Here is a 6,000-nt window from a genome sequence, read left to right on the forward strand (position 1 = left end):
GTTATTGAAATCGTAACCTCGGAGGAATACATAAAGGACACTTTCCAGAATGTTTCAGACTCCAAAAAGGAAGAGGTATGAGGTACGGTAAGTAAACCGACTCCAAAACAGTTCTAATAGAAATTTTTCTCCATTTTGGAATATTTAAGAAAATAAGAAAATAAGAAGCAGTCCGAGAAGGGCACGAGGCTTCCACGAGGGTGGAGGGCGCGCCCCCTGCCTCGTGGGCACCTCGTGTGCTCTCCAGACTCCATTTACTTGCACGATACTTCTTTTGGTTGGTAAAAATTCATTATATAATCTCCCGAAGGTTTTGACCACCGTATCAAGCAAATATCCTCTGTCTTTGTTTCGAGCTGTTTCTGCTGCAGATTAGAGCAATATGTCATCCCATGATTCGGAGGGACAAAGCTATGTGGCTGATTACCTTCCAGATCATAAGGTCTATGGGGACTTGGAGCATTGTGGTTGGACCACGGAGGAAGAAGAAGACTATGAGCCTAGGGGAAAGGAGGAGACGAGCTCAGATGAATATGAAGTCCCATTACCTCAACCTAGCGACATGCATGTGGAGTTCAAAAAGTCAAGCCTACCCGATAGAGCAAAGAAACCTAAGATCGAGTTTATCCATTTTTGCCTCTTGCAGGAGAACAAACATGAACTATGCAAAAAGGTATTAAGCCTCGAGCAGGAGATCGATGACCTAAGGGAGCAAAATTCTATCCTCAAGCGCAAATTAAGGAAGAAGCACATGCCATCAACAACTCCATCATCACCACCTCCGAAGAAAGAGACATAAGCACACGGGTATGGGCACTCCCCTTGGCAACTGCCAAGCTTGGGGGAGTGCCCCGGTATCGTATCACCATCACACTTTTAGCTTTACCATTTTTCTTAGTTCGATCCTTTTGGTAATATCTTGATCTAGTAGAATAAAAGTTTAGTATGATCTAGTTTTGAGTTTTGCTTTATGATCCTTCTATGTAATCGAGTCCGTGAGCTATATAATAAAGATTAGTGTTAACTCAAGGGCTTTGCCATCTTGCTATGATCTTGAGGGAATAAAATAAAAGAGAAAGAATAAAAAGAAATAAAGAGATCATATGGATCTTATGGAGAGTAATGACTTCACGTATAAAAAGTATGATGAATAAAAGTTGTTGAGTGTTGACAAACATAGTTTTGGTCATCGTTGCAATTAATAGGAAGTAATAAAGAAAGAGAGGTTTTCACATATAAATATACTATCTTGGACATCTTTTATGATTGTGAGCACTCATTAAAATATGACATGCTAAAGAGTTGACGTTGGACAAGGAAGACAACGTAATGGGTTATGTTTTCTTACATCTAAAATAAATTATATTGTCATGGATCATCCAACATGTTGAGCTTGCCTTTCCCTCTCATGCTAGCCAAATTCTTTGCACCAAGTAGAGATACTACTTGTGCTTCTAAATATCCTTAAACTTAGTTTTGCCATGAGAGTCCACCATATCTACCTATGGATTGAGTAAGATCCTTCAAGTAAGTTGTCATTGTTGCAAGCAATAACAATTGCTCTCTAAATATGTATGATTTATTTGTGTGGATAAAATAAGCTTTATATGATCTTGTGATGTGGAAGAAATAAAAGTGACAGACTGCATAATAAAGGTCCATATCACAAGTGGCAATATAAAGTGACGTTCCTTTGCATTAAGACTTTGTGCATCCAACCATGAAAACACATGACAACCTCTGCTTCCCTCTACGAAGGGCATATCTTTTATTCTTGTCTTATACTTCATGCAAAGAGTCACGGTGATCTTCACCTTTCCTTTTTACATTTTATCCTTTGGCAAGCACAATGTGTTGGAAAGATCCTGATATATATAGCTAATTGGATGTGAGTTTTCATGAACTATTATTGTTGACATTACCCTTGAGGTAAAATGTTGGGAGGCAAAACTATAAGCCCCTATCTTTCTCTGTGTCCGACTAAAACTTCATAACCAAAAATATTGCGTGAGTGTTAGTAATTGTGAAAGACTAAATGATGGTTGAGTATGTGGACTTGCTGAAAAGCTCTTATTGACTCTTTCCTATGTTATGATAAATTGCAATTGCTTCAATGACTAAGATTATAGTTTGTTAGTTTTCAATGAAGTTTCTGATTCATACTTGAAATTGTGAATGAATTGTTACTCTAGGATAAGAGATCATATGAAAATATATGTATATGTTGCTATTCTAAGAATGATCATGATGCCCTCATGTCCGTATTTTATTTTATCGACACCTCTATCTCTAAACATGTGGACATATTTTTCGATCTCGGCTTTCACTTGTGTACAAGCGAGGTCTAAGCTTGGGGGAGTTGATACGTCCATTTTGCATCATGCTTTCATATCGATATTCATTGCATTATGGGCTGTTATTACACATTATATCACAATACTTATGCCTATTCTCTCTTGTTTTACAAGGTTTACGTGAAGAGGGGGAATGCCGGCAGCTGGATTCTGGCCTGGAAAAGAAGCAAATATTAGAGACCTATTCTACACAACTCCAAAAGTCCTGAAACTTCACGGGAGCACGTTTCAAAACATATAAAAAATATTGGGCGAAAGAAGTACCAGAGGGGGCCACCCACCGTCCACGAGGGTGGGGGGCGCGCCCCCTGCCTCGTGCCCCCCTGGCAGCCCTCTGATGCCCATCTTTGGCTATATGGAGTCTTTCGTCGAGGAAAAAATCATAAGCTAGCTCACGGGATGAAACTCCGCCGCCACGAGGCGGATCCTTGGCGGAACCAATCTAGGGCTCCGGCGGAGCTGTTCTGCCGGGGAAACTTCCCTCTGGGAGGGGGAAATCATCATCATCGTCATCACCATTGATCCTCTCATAGGGAGGGGGTCAATCTCCATGAACATCTTCACCAACACCATCTCATCTCAAACCCTAGTTCATCTCTTGTATCCAATCTTTGTCCCAAAGCCTCAGATTGGTACCTGTGGGTTGCTAGTAGTGTTGATTACTCCTTGTAGTTGATGCTAGTTGGTTTATTCGGTGGAAGATCATATGTTCAGATCCTTTATGCATATTAATACCCCTCTGATTATGAACATGAATATGATTTGTGAGTAGTTACATTTGTTCCCGAGGACATGGGAGAAGTCTTGCTATAAGTAGTCATGTGAATTTGGTATTCGTTAGATATTTTGATGAGATGTATGTTGTCTCTCCTCTAGTGGTGTCATGTGAACGTCGACTACATGACACTTCACCATTGTTTGGTCCTAGTGGAAGGAACTGGGGAGTAATAAGTAGATGATGGGTTGCTAGAGTGACAGAAGCTTAAACCCTAGTTTATGAGTTGCTTCGTAAGGGGCTGATTTGGATCCATATGTTTCATGCTATGGTTAGGTTTACCTTAATACTTCTTTTGTAGTTGCGGATGCGTGCAATAGGGGTTAATCATAAGTGGGATGCTTGTTACCAATAATTTCCTTATCACAAAACTATCTGTTACCTGTTACCTGTTACTTGTTACTCGTTACAAATTACAAATTACAAATTACCTGTTACCAATAATTTCCTTATCACAAAACTTTTGTTACTTGTTACTCGTTACAAATTACCTTATCACAAAACTATCTGTTACCAATAATTTTGGTGCTTGCAGAGAATACCTTACTGAAAACTGCTTATCATTTCCTTCTGCTCCTCGTTGGGTTCGACACTCTTACTTATTGAAAGGACTACGATAGATCCCCTATACTTTTGGGTCATCAAGAACGCATCCAGGAAACATAGCAAATCACACTCAGCGGTGTAGTCGACAATCTGGTCGATGCGCGGCAGCGGAATGGGTCTTAAGGGCAAGCCTTGTTGAGGTTGGTGAAGTCGACACACATGCACTCCTTCCCTCCTTTCTTCTGCACGACGACTGGGTTCTCCAGCCACTCTGGGTACGGGACCTCGCGAATGACACCCGCTGCCTCCAGCTTGCGGGTTTCCTGAATGATGAAGGACTGCTTCTCCATGGACTATCGCCTCGCCCTCTGCTTCACAGGGCGCATGTTGGGGGCATACCCTCAGATGATGCTTGATCACTCTTCTCAGGACCCCAACTAGCTGCTTGGGTTCCCAGGCGAATACTTCCCTGTTCGCCCGCAAAAAGTCCACCAACTCCCTTTCTTGATCTGGGACGAGGTCGACGTCTATAGTAATGGTGGCGCCAGAGGCCCCGTCCGCATCGACCGGTATCCGCTTCGTCTTGGCTTGACCTTGAGTGAAAATCTGCTTCTTCTTGCTCGACACAACGCCCTTGGTCCTGGGCACGGCCTTGTTGGTCGGGCAAGCTGCCGCCGTGGCCCTGAAGGCGAGTTTGAGGGCTGCTAAAGCTTCCTGGCGTCTCCAAACACGGTGAGGACGCCCTAGCTTCCTGGAATCTTCATGAGGTTGTAGGCAGGATGGATAGCTGCCATGAACTAGGCCAGCGCTGGGTACCCGAGGATGGCGTTGTACGGTAAGCCGATGCGGGCGATGTCGAAGTCGATTAGCTCAGTGCGGTAGTTGTCGCGTGTGCCGAAGGTCACGGGGAGACAGATCTGCCCCAGGGGGTTGGAGGAGCCGCTGCCATCTCCGGAGAAGGGCTTGCTGGGGCGGAGCCGCTCCAGCGATACGTGAAGGAGACTAAAAGCCTCCACGAAGAGCACGTTGAGGCCGGCGCCGCCGTCGATGAGGGTCTTGGTGACGGCTAAGCTGCAGATGGTGGGCGTGCAAAGCATCAGGAGGACACCTGAACCAATGGTGGTGACTGGGTGATCCCCCGAGCCAAAGGTCAGGTCTGCCTTGGGCGCCGCCCAACCCGAGGGAGCCCCCTGCCGCGTGGAGGTGGCGATGATCTGGCGAAAGAACGGCTTGGTGTGACGGTCCGAGGGCGGCGCCTGCGAGCCATCGAGGAGAGCCGCGACGACGGGGGGCGCTGGTCCCCCGAAGCACGTGATGAAGAGGTCGCGCAGCTCCTCCCAGGAGGCCACAGAATATTCCGGTAGATGGAGGAGCCAGGCGCGCGGCACGCCAGCAAGAGCCATTGGGAGCCAGTTGGCCATGACTTTACCGTCGCCTCGGCCTCCAGGACGACCTCCTCTCGTACGCCAGCAGGAAGGCTGCCAGATCCGCTGCACCATCATAACGGGACGGCATCTCCGGCTTGAACTTGTGCGGCCACCGCACCCGCCGCAAGGCGGGGGTGAAGGCCCGGAGCCCGACGGCGCCGTGGACGGCGCCCGTCGATCCAGTCGGAGAAGCGGCGGTGTCCATGAGAGCCGGTCGGAGTGGCGAGGCCGTCGGGGGCAAGCTTCGGCGCACCCCTACCTGGCACGCCAAATGTCGGATTCCGGGTTCCGACAAAACCCTTGAGGTTCGAACACTGGGGTGCGCACGAAGATCTCTCCCCCTCTCTAGCTCGCACACATCACGATCTCACGCCCTAGCTCAACGAACCCAAAGAACAAGAGACACAAGAGTTTATACTGGTTCGGGCCACCGATGTGGTGTAATACCCTACTCCAGTGTGGTGTGGTGGATTGCCTCTTGGGCTGAGGATGAACAGTTACAAGGAAAGAACAGCCTCCTGAGGAGAGGTGTTCTTGTGCTTGGTGAGTGTGGTCCAGGATTCTCTCTAGATGAGCCAATCCCCTTCTATGGTGGTGGCTAGTCCTATATATAGAGGCCCAGGTCCTCTTCCCAAATATTAGGCGGGAAGGGATCCCACAATGGCCAATTTTAAGGGGGACATCTAGTACAAGCTATCCTGATAAAAATAGTCTTCGCCTGCCAAAGGCTCTGGTGGTGATGTCGTCTTGGGCTCCACGATTACCTCCATCCTGCTGTCCTGCTGGTCTTGGTCTTGTTGCATCGATATAGAAACCTTTGCCAGATGCCTCGGGACTCCTCGCCTGTGCTTGCCTCTTTAGAACCAAAGAGGAAACAAGGACACTGCACGCTGGCGTC

The sequence above is a fragment of the Triticum urartu genome, chromosome 1A, assembly GCF_056163025.1.
Source record: "Triticum urartu cultivar PI428250 chromosome 1A, HENAU_Tu73, whole genome shotgun sequence".
In the NCBI taxonomy this organism is placed as follows: Eukaryota; Viridiplantae; Streptophyta; class Magnoliopsida; order Poales; family Poaceae; genus Triticum; species Triticum urartu.